The sequence below is a fragment of the Procambarus clarkii genome, chromosome 2, assembly GCF_040958095.1.
Source record: "Procambarus clarkii isolate CNS0578487 chromosome 2, FALCON_Pclarkii_2.0, whole genome shotgun sequence".
Taxonomy (NCBI): Eukaryota; Metazoa; Arthropoda; class Malacostraca; order Decapoda; family Cambaridae; genus Procambarus; species Procambarus clarkii.
The window spans coordinates 23982831-24000822 of NC_091151.1; the positions used below are offsets into that span (position 1 = coordinate 23982831).

The 17992-nt window shown below is 47.8% G+C and overlaps 1 pseudogene; it reads left to right on the forward strand.

The window, feature by feature from the left end:
• The window catches only part of LOC138365917 (beta-1,4-galactosyltransferase 4-like), a 95728-nt pseudogene extending 89708 nt beyond the window's left edge, over positions 1 to 6020 (forward strand).
• Positions 6021 to 17992: the final 11972 nt, after the last annotated feature.

A 17992-nucleotide genomic window follows, 5' to 3' on the forward strand; every position in this document is an offset into this window, starting at 1 on the left:
GTAATGATATTCCGTTTTCTATAGACGGGAATTCCACTACAAGTTACATTTTCTGATGGGTAACTGTTTATACACACAGCAACTATTATCTGTCTGTATGATATTAAATGTGTCGGATTTTCCGACAACACTTACTGGACTTCTTACCGGAGCCTGTCCCTCCTGTTGGGTGATTTCAATTGTTGTCATTCCCTTTGGGGTGATGTTCCTGACGAACACCCGGGGTCGCCTTCTTGAGCCATTTATCCTCTCTTCTTCCCTGTCTCTTCTGAATTCTGGTGAGCCCACTCATTTGGACTCTCGGACTCGCACCCTTTCCTGTCTTGATCTTTCTCTTTACTTAGATTTCACGTGGCAGGTTCTTGATGACCTCCATGGCAGTGACCATTTACCCCTCCTTGTTTCCTTTTTCTCTTTTCGCCCTCCCCTCTCCTTCCCAAGGTGGTAGGTTGCGAAAGTGGACTGGAACCTCTTTACCCTCAGTGCAACTCTCTCTGACCTCTCCCTTCTGCCTCTCCCTCCCTCTTCTCCTTTTTCATGACACTGTCTTCGACGCTGCCCCTCCGCTCTATTCCTCGCTCTTCCTTTCAGGTCCATGGAAGTGCGTTCCCTGGTGGAATGCAGACTGTGCTCGGGCTGTCCGCTGTAAGAGTGCAGCCTGGAAGAGACACCGCCGTCGGCAGACGGCCAATTCTTTTCTTTTCTTTCGGAAGGCGAGTGTGGTGGCCCGTAGGGCCATCCGTACAGCTAAACGTGATTGTTGGGCATCTTATGTCTCCACCATTACGTCTGAAACTCCTCTGTCACAGATCTGGAAGCGTGTCCGCAAGATAGCGGTGTAAGTTCGTTCCTGATGTTTCACCGGTCCTTCACCTACGTGGTACTCTTGTGGCGGACCCGTTGCAGGTCGCTACCGAACTGGGTTCCCACTTTTCTTCTGTAGGGCTGGTCTTCATTTTCCCCAATCTTTCCTTCTTCGTAAACCTGTACTTGAGTCTCGTCCTTTCGATTTCTGCACTCATCTTCGACTTCCCTATAACGATTCCTTCTCTCTCTCTCTGAGCTTCGTTCTGCCTGGCCCTCTGCCGTTCTAAGGCGACGGGCTCCGATGGTATTCATTATTGAGATGCTTCACCATCTCCCTCCGTGCACGTCTCAGTATTTACCGAGTCTGTATAATCGGATCTGGGAGTCGTGGTCAGTCCCTGAGGACTGGCGCGATGCCGTTGTCCTCCCTTGTTCGCAAATCAGAGGTCTCTGGGAACATCCCCTAAGGACTTTCGCCCTATTGCTCTTACAAGTTGTCTGCAAACTCTTTGAACGTATGGTTAACGTTCGTCTGATGTGGTTCCTGGAGCACCATCACCTCCTCTCCCCTTCTCAATTTGGTTTTAGCAAGTGCCGCAGCACGACAGCTGTCCTGATGAACTTGGAAGTCTATATTCGTACTGCTTTTGCTGCGAAGACTCTCTCGTCGTTCCTTTCGGGTGCAGCTTGGTACCGCTCTCTCTGCCTCTTTTCAGCAATACGAAGGTGTGCCCCAGGGTAGTGTTCCTGAGCACTACTCTTTTTCTGGTTGTCCTCAATGGTCTTCTTTCCTCTCTTCCTTCAGGCGTCTTCTCCGCTATATGTCGATGTTCTTACCCTTTGCTGTCAGGGTGATTAAGACACTCGTTTGTCTTAGTTTCCCCATTTCTCTTACCTCCGTGTTGAATGCTCTAAGGCCCTTACCCTCCTACGGGTATTGTCCCATACTTCTTGGGAGCGGATAGGCGCACTCTCCTTGTTTTACATTCCTCTCTCGTCCTGTCTAAGCTCGATTATGGTTACCCTGCATACTCGTCTGCTTCTCCTTCTACTCTTCGCCATCTTGATGCGTTGCACCATACTGGGTTGCGCCTCAGTTCTGGTGCCTTTCGTTCGACTCCCGTCCTCGGCTTGTATGTTGACACTGTTTCTCCAGGAACTGTCTTCGCTATCTTTCGCGGTCCTTGCAACATCCTTCTTCTCGCCTCTGTTGTGCTTTAAATTTTACTCCTCCTGCGGCTCCTGTTCCTCTTCACCACCTTCCTCTTTCTGTCCGGTTATCTCGCTTACAGGCTTCTCTTTCTGTTCGTATTTCTAATGTTCCTCCTCGTGTTGTTCCTTCTTTGCCCCCATGGAGAGTCCCCCCTTCCACAGTCGCCCCCTTTTCCTTGAGCACTTTGCTTCTCACTCCCGCTCCGTTTCTGTCTTCACCGATGGGTCTGAGTCTGTGGACGGTGTTGGCTGCTCTTGTTTTCCCTGATCGTGCTTATATGTGTCGCTTACCTCCGGAGACTAGCATCTTCACAGCGGAGCTTTATGCTATTCTCTATGCTCTTCGTCTCCTGCTTTCTCGTGATCAGTCTTCCTTTGTAGTTGTTGTTGACTCTCGCAGTGCCCTCATGGCTCTCGGTTCTTTAATTCCGTTTCATCCAGTAGTTGTCGAGATCCAACATTGACTGTTCACAGTAAATGTAAGTCGGTTGAGTTTTGTTGGGTTCCCAGCCATATTGGTGTCTCTTTAAATGAGCGTGCGGATGCTGCCGTCAAGGAAGCTGTCCGCTCTTGTCCCATCTATCGTAAGGCGTTCCATATTCCGACTTTTATCCGGTTATCCATTCCTCCATCCTTACCCGTTGGCAGGCTTGTTGGTCGTCTGTTACTGGTAACAAACTACATACTCTTAAATGTTGTGTGTCCTCGTGGCCGTCCTCCAACCACCGTAACTGGCGATGGTAAACGGCTCTAGCGAGGTTGCGTATTGGCTATACTCACTTAACCCATGGTCACTTGATGGAGCGCCGCCCTGCTCCTTATTGTCCTAATTGAATTGTCCCTCTTACGGTCGTGCATATCCTTCTTGAATGTCCTGGATGTTCTGAATGTTCTGAATATCCTGAATGTTCCAGGACGAGCGTGTGTCTTGCTTTCCAACGCCCCTCGCGGTCACGTGTCCCTCAATAGAATTCTTGGTGACTCAGATACTTTTGATATCGTTCGCCTTATGCGTTTTTGTTCTCGTATTGGCATCCATGGTGATATTTAGTGCCATCTGACTATTCCGCACATTTGATGGTGCTACAATAGCCTTCCCGGTTTGGTGCCTTCTTTTGATAATTACTTACTTATCTTTATAATTTTCAGATGTGGGGGTTGATTATACATAACTTATATTCTCTCCCACAAAACCAAATTTGCCACAGCAATAACTATTCACCAGGTTTACCTCCAACACATAACTGCACTAAATGAAACGACGCTCTCACTCCCCAAGTGGACACCACAGTGCCCCGACGCTCTCACTCCCCAAGTGGACACACAGTGCCCCGACACTCTCACTCCCCAAGTGGACACCACAGTGCCCCGACGCTCTCACTCTTCAAGTGGACACCACAGTGCCCCGACACTCTCACTCCCCCAAGTGGACACCACAGTGCCCCGACGCTCTCACTCTTCAAGTGGACACCACAGTGCCCCGACGCTCTCACTCTCCAAGTGGACACCACAGTGCCCCGACGCTCTCACTCTTCAAGTGGACACCACAGTGCCCCGACGCTCTCACTCCCCAAGTGGACACCACAGTGCCCCGACACTCTCACTCCCCAAGTGGACACCACAGTGCCCCGACGCTCTCACTCTTCAAGTGGACACCACAGTGCCCCGACACTCTCACTCCCCCAAGTGGACACCACAGTGCCCCGACGCTCTCACTCTTCAAGTGGACACCACAGTGCCCCGACGCTCTCACTCTCCAAGTGGACACCACAGTGCCCCGACGCTCTCACTCTTCAAGTGGACACCACAGTGCCCCGACGCTCTCACTCTTCAAGTGGACACCACAGTGCCCCGACGCTCTCACTCCCCAAGTGGACACCACAGTGTCCCGACACTCTCACTCTTCAAGTGGACACCACAGTGCCCAGACACTCTCACTCCCCAAGTGGACACCACAGTGCCCCGACGCTCTCACTCTTCAAGTGGACACCACAGTGCCCCGACACTCTCACTCCCCCAAGTGGACACCACAGTGCCCCGACGCTCTCACTCTTCAAGTGGACACCACAGTGACCCCGACGCTCTCACTCTCCAAGTGGACACCACAGTGCCACGACGCTCTCACTCCCCAAGTGGACACTACAGTGCCACTACGCTCTCACTCTCCAAGTGGACACCATAGTGCCCGACGCTCTTACTCTCCAAGTGGACACCATAGTGCCCCGACGCTCTTACTCTCCAAGTGGACACCATAGTGCCCCGACGCTCTTACTCTCCAAGTGGACACCATAGTGCCCCGACGCTCTACTCTCCAAGTGGACACCATAGTGCCCCGACGCTCTTACTCTCCAAGTGGACACCATAGTGCCCCGACGCTCTTACTCTCCAAGTGGACACCATAGTGCCCCGACGCTCTCACTCTCCAAGTGGACACCACAGTGCCCCGACGCTCTCACTCCACAAGTGGACACCACAGGGCCCCGACGCTCTCACTCCCCAAGTGGGACACCATAGTGCCCCGGCGCTCTCACTCCACAAGTGGACACCACAGGGCCCCGACGCTCTCACTCCCCAAGTGGACACCACAGTGCCCCGACGCTCTCACTCTCCAAGTGGAGACTACAGGGCCCCGACGCTCTCACTCTCCAAGTGGACACCGTAGTGCCCCCGACGCTCTCACTCTCCAAGTGGACACCGTAGTGCCCCCGACGCTCTCACTCTCCAAGTGGACACCACAGTGCCCCGACGCTCTCACTCTCCAAGTGGACACCACAGTGCCCCGACGCTCTCACTCCCCAAGTGGACACCACAGTGCCCCGACGCTCTCACTCCCCAAGTGGACACCACAGTGCCCCGACGCTCTCACTCTCCAAGTGGACACTACAGGGCCCCGACGCTCTCACTCCCCAAGTGGACACCACAGTGCCCCGACGCTCTCACTCCCCAAGTGGACACCACAGTGCCCCGACGCTCTCACTCTCCGAAGTGGACACCCACAGTGCCCCGACACTCACCACTCTCCAAGTGGACACCACAGTGCCCCCGACGCTCTCACTCTCCAAGTGGACACCACAGTGCCCCGACGCTCTCACTCTCCAAGTGGACACCACAGTGCCCCGACTACTCTCACTCCCCAAGTGGACACCACAGTGCCCCGACGCTCTCACTCCCCAAGTGGACACCACAGTGCCCCGACGCTCTCACTCTCCAAGTGGACACCACAGTGCCCCCGACTGCTCTCACTCTCCAAGTGGACACCACAGTGCCCGACGCTCTCACTCTCCAAGTGGACACCATAGTGCCCCGATGCTCTCACTCCCCAAGTGGACACCACAGTGCCCCGACACTCTCACTCCCCCAAGTGGACACCACAGTGCCCCGACACTCACTCCCCAAGTGGACACTACAGGGCCCCGACGCTCTCACTCCCCAAGTGGACACCACAGTGCCCCGACGCTCTCACTCCCCCAAGTGGACACCACAGTGCCCCGACACTCACTCCCCAAGTGGACACCACAGTGCCCCGACACTCTCACTCCCCAAGTGGACACCACAGTGCCCCGACACTCACTCCCCAAGTGGACACCACAGTGCCCCGACACTCTCACTCCCCCAAGTGGACACCACAGGGCCCCGACACTCTCACTCCCCAAGTGGACACCACAGTGCCCCGACACTCTCACTCCCCAAGTGGACACCACAGTGCCCCGACACTCTCACTCCCCAAGTGGGCATCTCAGTGCCCCAAAATGTCAGCTCATTCTATTTCTCCCACAGGATTCCCTACCATAGCTATTTCGGAGGTGGTTGTCTCATGATGGAGAGCCACATATTAAAGGTGAATGGCTGGAGCAAACATGTACTGGGGATGGGGATGCGAGGACGATGATATGTGGAATAGGGTTACGTCTTCAGATATGACGGTGTGGAGATACCCGAACCCTTACGTCAGATACAAGATGATTCAACACAGACCTGCAGCTCCCAATCCAGAGAGGTAAGAGAGAGGCCGTTGTTCAGGTGGCTCCAAATATCAGTGAGTGCCATTTTCTGTCCTAATGTGGTCGATTGCAGTTATTTATATGTAGTTAGGGTTTAGGGTGAGAGCTTTTCTTGTTAGTGTGTGCTGGTAGTTTGATTGTATTCACGTATTGTTAAGGGGAGGTGGTTTGGTGGTATATTTTCTTGTTAGAGACGGGGCGGTAATTTGATTATTATTGGTAATGGCTGTTCGGATTGGGAATTGTAGTGAGAATGGCGGTAGTTTGAGTGTGGCCATGTTTTATGAGAGAGGGATAGTCTATTGGTTCCATTCGTGACTTCTTAATGAGGAAATATAAATTGGGTGTTGTCTTATTTTATCCAAAAGGGGGAGGTAGTTTGGTTAGTTTTTGTCTTTGTAGTAAGGTGTTAGGGTTAGGATGAGCTGGTCTTGTTAGTGATGAGTGGTAGTTCGGTTGCACTTTAGTCTTGCGTAGTAAGGGGGTGGTGGTTTATTTAATGGTTCACTCTTGTTAACGACAGGTGGTGTGTGTGTGTATGTGTGGGGTCTTGTTATCCTAGTGAGGGGTGGTGATGGTCCTGGGTGTGGTCTTGTTATCTTAGTGAGGGGTGGTGTGGTCTGGGTGTGGTCTTGTTATCTTAGTGAGGGGTGGTGGTCTGGGTGTGGTCTTGTTATCTTAGTGAGGGGTGGTGGTCTGGGTGTGGTCTTGTTATCTTAGTGAGGGGTGGGTGATATCTGAGGTGTGGTCTTGTTATCTATGAGGGGTGATAGTGAGGGTGGTGGTCTGGGTGTGGTCTTGTCTTAGTGAGGGGTGGTGGTCTGGGTGTGGTCTTGTTATCTTAGTGAGGGGTGGTGGTCTGGGTGTGGTCTTGTTATCTTAGTGAGGGGTGGTGATGGTCTGGGTGTGGTCTTGTTATCTTAGTGAGGGATGGTGGGTCTGTGTGTGGTCTTGTTATCTTACTGAGGGGGTGGTGGTCTGGGTGTGGTCTTGTTATCTAGTGAAGGGTGGTGGTCTGGGTGTGGTCTTGTTATCTGAGTGAGGGGTGGTGATGGTCTGGGTGTGGTCTTGTATCTTAGTGAGGGGTGGTGGTCTGGGTGGGTCTTGTTATCTAGTGAAGGGTGGTGGTCCCTGGTTGTGGTCTTGTATATTAGTGAAGGGTGGTGGTCTGGGTGTGGTCTTGTTATCTTAGTGAGGGGTGGTGGTGGGTCTGGGTGTGGTCTTGTCGTCTTAGTGAGGGGTGGTGATGGTCTGGGTGTGGTCTTGTTATCTTAGTGAGGGGTGGTGATGTTTGGGTGTGGTCTTGTTATCTTAGTGAAGGGTGGTGGTGGTCTGGGTGTGGTCTTGTAGTCCTAGTGAGGGGTGATGGTGGTCTGGGTGTGGTCTTGTTATCTTAGTGAGGGGTGGTGGTTTGGGTGTGTTCTTGTTATCTTAGTGAGGGGTGGTGGTCTGGGTGTGGTCTTGTTATCCTTAGTGAGGGGTGGTGGTGGTCTGGGTGTGGTCTTGTTATCTTAGTGAGGGGTGGTGGTCTGGGTGTGGTCTTGTTATCTTAGTGAGGGGTGGTGGTGGTCTGGGTGTGGTCTTGTTATCTAAGTGAGGGGGTGGTGGTCTGGGTGTGGTCTTGTTATCTTAGTGAGGGGTGGTGGTCTGGGTGTGGTCTTGTCTTTAGTGAGGGGTGGTGGTGGTCTGGGTGTGGTCTTGTTATCTTAGTGAGGGGTGGTGGTCTGGGAGTGGTCTTGTCTTAGTGAGGGGTGGTGGTGGTCTGGGTGTGGTCAAGTTATCTTATTGAGAGGTGGTGGTCTGGGGGTGGCCTTGTTATCTTAGTGAGGGGTTGGTGGTCTGGGTGTGGTCTTGTATCTTAGTGAGGGGTTGGTGGTCTGGGTGTGGTCTTGTTATCTTAGTGAGGGGTGGTGGTCTGGGGGTGGCCTTGTTATGTAGTGAGGGACGGTCTTTTGTGTGTGGTCTTATGTATCTCCTTCTGGGAGATCATTTACGTATATCAGAAACAGCATAGGTCCAAGGACTGATCCCTGTGGGACTCCACTGGTGACTCCCCGCCACTCCGAGACCTCACCCCTCACAGTGACTCGCTGTGTCCTGTTGCTTAGGTAATCTCTTATCCAGTGGAGTACCTTCCCTTTCACTCCTGCCTGCATCTCCAGTTTGTGCACTAGTCTCTTATGTGGTACTGTGTGAAAAGCTTTCTGGCAGTCCAGAAATATGCAGTCTGCCCAGCCCTCTCTTTCTTGCCTGATTTTTGTTGTCTGGTCATAGAACTCAATTAATCCTGTTAGGCACTGATTTGCCATCTCTGAACCCATGCTGATGTTGTGTTACAAAGTTCTTCTGCTCCAGATGTTCCACTAGCTTTTTTCGCACAATCTTTTCCATCATCTTGCATGGAATGCAAGTTAGAGACACTGGCCTGTAGTTCAGTGCCTCCTGCCTATCACGCTTCTTGTATATAGTGACTACATTGGCCGTCTTCCAAATTTTTGGCAGTTCATCTGTTACCAGCGATTTGTTGTACACCATGGAAAGTGATAGGCACAGAGATTCTGCTCCTTCCTTTAGAATCCATGGTGAGATTCCACCCGGGCCTATAGCCTTTGTCACGTCCAAATCTAGCAGATGCTTCCTCACCTCCCAACTGGTAATCACAAACTCCTCTAGTGGTGTCTGGCTTGATGTTCCCTCCCTATATCTGGGACTTCTCCTTGCTCTGAGGTGAAGACTTCCTGGAATTTTGTATTGAGTTCCTCGCACACTTCTTTGTCGTTTGTAGTGAATCTTTCAGCCCCTATCCTCAGTTTCATTACCTGTTCCTTCACTGTTGTTTTCCTCCTGATGTCGCTATGAAGCAGTTTGGGTTGAGTCTTTGTCTTGCTCGCTATGTCATTTTCATATTGCCTCTCTACCTCTCTTCTCACCCTGACGTATTCATTCCTGGAGCTCTGGTATCTTTCTCTGCTCTCTAGTGTTCTGTTGTTTATATAGTTTCTCCACTCCCTTTTACTTAGCTGCTTTGCTAGCTTGCAACTTTGATTAAACCATGGTTTTCTCATCTCCATTTCATTTTTTTCCTTTTGGACTAGGACGAACTTGACTGCTGCCTCCTTACACTTCTGTGTGATGTAGTCCATCATGTCTTGAACCTCCAGCAGTTTCGCTCTCCATGCTTCCTCACCTCCATGTGGTTCCCTGTTTCCCAGTCTATCCTTCCATAATTAAAGTCCCCCCATTATGAGAAGATGGGATTGATTTCTACAGGCAGCAGCAGCTGCTCTCTCCATGATAATGTTAACTGCCATGTTGTTTCTGTCATACTCTTGCCTGGGTCTTCTTTCATTTGGTGGTGGGTTATATATCACTGCTACTACTACTCTTGGTCCTCCCATCGTCATGGTGCCTGTTATGAAGTCTCTGAACCCTTCGCAGCCCGGAATAACCATCTCGAAACTCCATTCCTTTCTCATCAGTAGAGCCACTCCTCCGCCTCCCTTTGATTCCCTCTCTTTCCTTATTACAGTGTAGTCCTGGGGAAACACCGCATTCGTTATGATTCCTGAGAGTTTTGTTTCTGTGAGTCCAATTACATCTGGGTTTACTTCTTGTGTTGTTTCCCAAAGTTCACTAGCCTTGTTTGTAATCCCATCTATGTTCGAGTACATGACCTTAAAGCTGATTTTCTTCTGTCCATTCTCAGTTTCTGTTGATTCCACTGGAGTTGGGGGGACAAGGGATAACTGGGATGGGTGAGCCTAGGAAGGAGGACCTGGGGGGTCTGGGGTGTGAGAGGGCTGTGAGGATCTGGAACAGGGAGGGCTAGGGGGGTCTGACGTGATGCGGCTGAGGGGGTCCGGGGTTGGGGGTTAGTTGGGGCATGGGATGGGGGAGCTATCCTAGGGTGGGTTGACAGGGAGGTCAGGGGTTGGGGAGGGAAGCCTGGAGAGGAGGGGCCAGGAGGGAGGGGAGTAGGGTAGGGAGGAGAGCTTGGGGGGAGGGGAAACTGGGAAGGGTACAGGCTGGAGAAACAGGGAAGGGCATGGGGTGCAGGAACAGTGAGGATCGGGGGTAGGGGTTGGGGAAGAAAAAGGGCATGGGGGAAACATGGGGTGTCTGGTATCAGGGAACATGGGGGCATGGTCTGAAGAGGGACTTTACTGTCTGGGGAGGTACAGGTGATTGGTGGGGGATGGCTGAGAGGTTGGTTGGTGGAAGGCTTCTGTTACAATTCCCCCTGGGTGTGCTGGCCTGCTGGTGGGGGGGATTTCCACTCCCTTCTGAGGTACCTGGAGAAACTGAGCTGAGTCCTGTGGCTCCCATATCCCCACCCCTTTCTCTGCGTCTCTCCCTTGCTTTTGCAGCCTTCCTTCTCTCTTCCCTCGTCATGTCCCTTTGCAGAAAGACGTCCTCGTATCCCCCTAACCTCACAAGTCTTTATTCGTACTGCTTTTGCTGCGAAGACCTCCATTATTGCCATCCTTTTTGACCTGGAAAAGGCTTACGACGCTACATGGCGGTATCATATTTTGTCCCAGCTTCATTCTTTTGACCTTCGTGGTCATCTCCCTCTCTTTCTCCGCAGCTTCCTCTCTCGTCGTTCCTTCCGGGTGAGGCTTGGTACCACTCTCTCGGCCTCTTTTCAGCAATACGAAGGTGTGTCCTAGGGTAGTGTTCTGAGCGCTACTGTTTTTCTGGTTGCCCTCAACGGTCTTCTTTCCTCTCTTCCTTCAGGCGTCTTCTCCACTCTTTATGTCGATGATCTTGCCCTTTGCTGTCAGGGTGTTGATTCGCCTCTCCTTCAACGCTGGCTTCAACTTGCGATTGTTGCCGTGTCGTCTTGGGCCACCGATCATGGCTTCAAATTCTCTTCTACTAAGACTTGTGCCATGACTTTTACTCGGAAACGGGTCGTTCTTCGTCCCTCTTTGTTACTTTATGGTCATCCCCTTGAGTACAAAGATTCCGCGAAGCTTTTGGGGTCATTCTTTGACACTCGTTTGTCTTGGTCTCCCCATATCTCTTACCTCCGTGTTGAGTGCTCCAAGGCCCTTACCCTCTTTTGGGTATTGTCCCATACTTATTGGGGGAGCGGATAGGCGCACTCTCCTCGCTTTACATTACTTTCTCGTCCTGTCTAAGCTCGATTATGGTTGCCCTGCTTACTCGTCTGCTTCTCCTTCTACTCTTCGCCGTCTTGAAGCTTTGCACCATACTGGGTTGCGACTCAGTTCTGGTGCCTTTTGTTCGACTCCTGTCCTCAGCTTGTATGTTGGCACTGGCTTCCTATCTCTCCAGGACCACCATGATCGCTATTGTCTTCACTATCTTGCGAGGTCCTTGCAACATCCTTTCTCTCGCCTCTGTCGTGCTTTAACATTTACCCCTTCTGCGGATCCTGTTCCTCTTCACCACCTCCCTCTTTCTGTCCGGTTATCTCACTTACAGGATTCTCTTTCCGTTCGTATTTCTAATATTTCTCCTCGTGTTGTTCCTTCTTTGCCCCCGTGGAGAGTTCCCCTTCCGCAGTTTTGTACATCCTTGACCTGCATCACTAAAGCTTTTACCCCTCCTACGGTTCTAAAATGCCTTTTCCTAGAGCACTTTTCTTCTCACTCCCGCTCCGTTTCCGTCTTCACCGATGGGTCTAAGTCTGCGGACGTTGTTGGCTACTCTGTTGTTTTTCATGATTGCACTTATGTGTGTCACTTACCTCCGGAGACTAGCATCTTCACAGCGGAGCTTTATGGTATTCTCTATGCTATTCGTCTCCTGCTTTTTCGTTGTCAATCTTCCTTTGTAATTGTTGCTGACTCTCGTAGTGCCTTCATGGCCCTTGGGTCCTTTAATCCGGTTCATCCAGTGGTTGTCGAGATCCAGCATTGGCTGTTTCTTGTTCACAGTAAATTTAAGTCGGTTGAATTTTGTTGGGTTCCCAGCCATATTGGTGTCTCTTTAAATGAGCGTGCAGATGCTGCCGCCAGGGAAACTGTCAGCTCTTGTCCCATCTCTCGTAAAGGTATTCCTTATTCCGACTTTTACCCGGATATCCATTTCTCCATCCTTACCCGTTGGCAGGCTTGTTGGTCGTCTGTTACTGGTAACAAACTACATGCTCTTAAAAGTTGTGTCCTCGTGGTCGTCCTTCTACCACCGTAACCGGCGATGGGAAACGGCTCTGGCGAGGTTGTGGATTGGCCATACTCGCTTAACTCGTGGTCACTTGATGGAGCGTCGCCCTGCTCCTTATTGTCCTAATTGCGGTGTCCCTCTTACGGTCGTGCATATTCTTGTTGAATGTCCTGACTTCCGGGACAAGCGTGTGTCTTGTTTTCCGACAGTCCCCCGCGGACGCTTGTCTCTCGATAGTATTCTTGGTGACTCGGATACTTTTGATATCATTCGCCTCGTGCGTTTCTGTTCTCGTATTGGCATCTTTGGTGATGTAGCGCCCTCTGATTATCCCGCACGTTTGATGGTGCTACATAGCCTTCCCGGTTTGGTGCCGTCCTCTGATACTTACTTACTTACTTTACCTTAAAAGTGGAAAATTGGCCAAAGGATGTTGATGGCTGCCCCAGGTCCTGAAGGGACCTTTCTCCAAGTTCTGCCCAAGACACTGAATTTTAATATTTTCATAAACTCTCTCAGTGGGAACAGCTCCTCCCACTCTAAGCTTTCCTAGGCCCAATAAGCCCTGCCTCTCAAGACTCAATCCAATGGATTTAAAGTCTTATTCTAGGTCAGTCAAATACCCTGACTGGCTCCGTCCACTAAAAGCCTCCCTGGCTTGGGTAGAGGCCTGCCCTGAAAGTTATATTTTATTCCCGTAGACTTCTGAATTGTTCCTACGCTACATACCGGAAACCAACTTGAAGTATATGGCCCCTCCCCAGCCACCTAATGAAATTTGAGCCTTAATTGTTTATGGCACTGAGTGAATGACTCCTCAAATTTATCAACGGTTATGGCGATGGCAGGGGGAAGAGGTTAACGATTGGAAGGGGTGGGGGGGGGGGGAATTGGGAAGGAAGTGTGAGGATTGGAAAAAGATGATATATGGCCTGAGACTACCAGACAAAGTCCCTTGCCTTCACTTGAGTTTATGACGGATATGGTCAACAGGGGAGGGGAGGGGGAACAAGAGAAGGAAAGGCGAACGAGGGATGAAGGGGATGGGAAAGGAGAAAGAGAGTGCGCTCAAGAGAATATTGTTGAACTAAAACTAAAGAATACAATACTCTTTAGTTGGTCCCAGAAGTTTAGATGTTTTACTGAGTGGATTCTAGCAGCAAAGGATCTCTGCACGCTCTCCAGGTCAGCAATTTCTCCAGCTTTGAAATGGGCTCTCAATGTGCAGCAGTACTCCACTCTAGAGATCACAAGCGTTTTGAAAAGTATCATCATCGGTATAGCGTCTCTAGTGTGAAAAGTTCTTGTTATCCAACCTATCATTTTTCTTGCAGTTGTGACGGCTACTTTATTGTGTTCTTTAAAGGTAAGGCCTTCGGACATGAGTACACCCAAATCCTGTACATTGCCTTTTCGTTTTATGTTATGATTTGACTGAGTTTTGCACGTGGTTTCCGTTTTTATATTTTCAATTTTTCCGTCCATCTAGGACCTGAACCACATAAACATTCTAACCTAGTCCGAGGAATATCTGTCCTGCTGCAAATGGGGTATAATTACTCAGAGATAAGGTATGTGGAAATATGCATAAAAAAAATTATTAAATGCAATAAAATAAACTAACTTGATAAATTAAGATTAATGGATATGGGTATTCTGATTATATGAATATTCAGCAATAAAAGAGATTCATTCACTAAGAAGATTAAGGCACAAGTTACTAGATGATGAGGCATTACCTCGCTGCCTAACGACTCTCAATTTACATATGGATATATTAATGTTATAAAACATGTTAATTGGCAAATTTACACTCTAAAACAATTAATAACTTATCCTGAATTGAGAACTGGAGTCTATCTGATAGTAGCCAGATGATGTCTCTCGTGCTGACAACAGACTTAATATTTTTGATAGGGATTTGGCAGCCTTGATGTTGGTTGTGTTCCTGGCAGCCTTGATGTTGGTTGTGTTCCTGGCAGCCTTGATGTTGGTTGTGTCCCTGGTAGCCTGGATGTTGGTTGTGTCCCTGGCAGCCTTGATGTTGGTTGTGTTCCTGGCAGCCTTGATGTTGGTTGTGTCCCTGGCAGCCTTGATGTTGGTTGTGTCCCTGGCAGCCTTGATGTTGGTTGTGTCCCTGGTAGCCTGGATGTTGGTTGTGTCCCTGGCAGCCTTGATGTTGGTTGTGTCCCTGGCAGCCTTGATGTTGGTTGTGTTCCTGGCAGCCTTGATGTTGGTTGTGTCCCTGGCAGCCTTGATGTTGGTTGTGTCCCTGGCAGCCTTGATGTTGGTTGTGTCCCTGGCAGCCTTGATGTTGGTTGTGTCCCTGGCAGCCTTGATGTTGGTTGTGTCCCTGGCAGCCTTGACGTTGGTTATGTTCCTGGCAGCCTTGATGTTGGTTGTGTCCCTGGCAGCCTTGATGTTGGTTGTGTCCCTGGCCAACCCGTTCTCACACAAGACAGCACATATATGACTTAATGCTTAAAGTCAATATGTTGAATATGAATTAGTAAATATGTGATATATTCCCAGTTACTTTTTTTTCCAAGGCCCAAACTCTTCCTCACGTACCAATTTACGTCTCACAGTACCCGTCCGTCAACCTAGATAGCAGAATAGTCGTGATTGGTTCAATTATAAGGAAAATTGTACTTTTCAGGTCCCACATGGGTTGTGAAATTTACCTACTATTGTCCATGCTCTTAGAATATTATAGATCAGCTACTTCCTATTGAAGGCTCGTAGTTTTGTTTTGAGAAATATTAGTTGTTCTCAGTAAATTATAATAAGCACTAAAAATGATTACATAGAATAACAGTCCTTCAGCAATCAATATTATATACCATAGTTTGTGCTTTACAAATCTTTAAAGGATGTTTTGTAGGAACGCTAACAGAAAACGATGGTACATTGGAATGTCTATGGGGTAAACTACTGTAAACAGGATGGTACTGTGTCTACTCTACCAACTACAGGATCGGTATATTGTCCACTACCACCTGTTAGGTGAGTAAGGGGTGCAATGCCACCCACAGGATGGGTATGAGGGTCACATCCACACAGAGGATGAGTATGGGGATCACATCCACCCACAGGAAGGGTATGGGATCCAATACCACCCACAGGATGAGCATGGCGTCCACTACAACCCACAGGATGGGTATGGGGCTCCAACCACCCATAGAATGAGTATGGGGTCCAATACCACCCACTGGATGTGTATGGCGTCCATTGCCGCGCGTCGAGCTCGAAAACCGCAGCATTCATCTCAGAACCATGCCTATTTCACGCAGATTCCTTAATAAACGTAAGAGTTTTATATGTCACAAGAAAGATAGAAATATAAGCTTCATTCTAAATACCTTACCATGTGCATATTTAAATTTAAAGCGAAGATACGTGTACTTTTATAATAGCCGAACTCCGACCCCGGACAGATCGATCATTAACCGAGCAACTCTCTCTCAGAACAATGTTTATTTCACATGAATTCGTTAGTAAACATATATGTTTTATATGTCTCAAGAAAGGCAGACATATAAGCTTCACTTTAAACACTTTACTATAGACATATTTAAAGTTCTAATGAAGATTCATGTATTTTAAAAATTACGGAGCTCCCACCCCGTACAGACTGAACGACAGAGCAACTCTCTCTCAGATCAATGTTCATTTCACGTAAATTCGTTAATAAACACAAATGTTTTATATGTCTTAAGCAAGATAGAAATAAGAGCTTCATTTTAAATACATTACAATAGACATATTTTTAGCTCAATTGAAGATACATATGTTTTTATAGTAGCGCTCAGTAGCTTGTCGGGCATGGAGTGCAGACGCCTACGCACTTGCCGATAAATTGTATAATTAACAAAGATTCGCTAATAAAGCCTAAAATCTTATATGCCTCCAGAAAGACCGAGATATGAACATTATTATAATTGCACCAAATGAAATATATCATATTCGAGAACAAAGATATATCAATTTTAATTTATGTTTCGACTCTCTCTCCGGTGAGAGAGATGGGGCGACTCTCGCCCCATCTATTGGAGATTCTGTGCACTAAAGACCCAAAGCTACTCAACCCCTCTTAGCATTATTTAAGTAATGAAGTAATATGGTATATTTACTCACTATAATGTGGGTGCTGAATGCAGAACATGAGAAAACATATATTTACTCCAAACTAATGTAATTTCATTATGAAATAAGTAGCATCAAACGAAGTCGATGGTCCAAGCGGCAATGTTGTGGAGCGACTTATCCAAGATATATCGTTGTTTGGTAAGTGTTTGTTGGCATATCCAGTTGTCGCACTTCTCTGCACAAATTATCACAAATTTAAATTATAATGTTAACAAGTAGAATACGTATTTTTAATAAAATGTAACATAACTAGCCAGAAACATTTAACATTTATTAAAAAATATATGTTTGGAAGTTAAATCGACTTCATAGGACAATGGTTTTGTTATATATACTCGTTATTCGTTGACATGCGTTCGCTACTTAAACTACCTTGTACTGTACTTATGTAAAATCTCCCATGTCTCTTCGCTCATCTCACCGAACCCTACAGGCTCTGTGATATATTGTTTAATTAATTGAGATTCACAAATAAAGCTAATAATTGTATATGTTATCAAAAAGGCAGAGCTTAGTTTAGTTCATTTATTATGCACCCCATACCCATCCTATGGGCGATAGTGGAGTGTTACAGAGGCACATAATGGGCTCAGGGACTGAGCCCCTCAATTCATATAGCCAAGCAAGTTATAATCTTGATAAGCTAGTTACAAAAGTCAATACACATTGTCACATCAACAATGGACTCGAGACCGACCACAAGTACAGTTTATAATTTAAGCAGCTGACATATATGGAGGGCTAGTGTCACAATTGATATATTTATCCTACACATAACCCCCTCTCCCCCATCCAATAGGCAGCGGTGGATAGGTTACAATCAAGTCGTTTTTTGCGTTTTATTCAGAGATTAGATCTTATTGGGTGAGGAAAGATATTCATATTTTAAAGAAGGCTTCTTGGCTGATGCTCTCCATTGATGGAAAATATACAACCTTTTGAAAATCAATGTTAGTTTGATCTAGATATTGTAATTAACGAAAGTATTTATGTCATCAGAAAGGTACAAATATAGGCTACATTTAAAATCCTTTGTCATAAATATAACTGAAGTGAAAACGAAGATATATGCGTTTTGATAGTTACTTGATGGCTTGCTCTGAGAGTGTGAAGCCCTGCACACCAGCCAATAAATTGTATAATTAGTTTCCATATATTTTAATTAATCTTAAAAATCTATATGTCAGAAGAGAGGAAGATGTAGTCGTTAATGTGACAACATTTAAAAATATATATGTCTTAAGTTAAATAAATAGTACCACCTTATCGCCGGTGTCCGGACACATGAAAACTACCTAGGTATCAGTATCCAGCCAGGCGGGGATCACAGGTTGCACAATACTGATAAATTATATAATGCACTACTTGTGGTCGATCTCGAACCCATTTATGATGTGACGACTTATAGTGAATTTTGTAACTAGCTCATCAAGATTGTAACTTGCTTAGCTAAATGAATTGTGGGGTTCGGTCCATTCATTTTCTTTCTTTATTATGCACCCCATAATACCCATCCTGTGGGCGGTGGTGTAAAGGATTACAGAGGCACATAATCGGTTCAGGAACTGAACCCTCTAGTTCGTTTAGCTAAGTAAATAACAATCTTTTGACGCTAGTTACAAAATTATTAATGTACACATACTTATGCATACATGTACATATACATACGTATACATATATACATACAC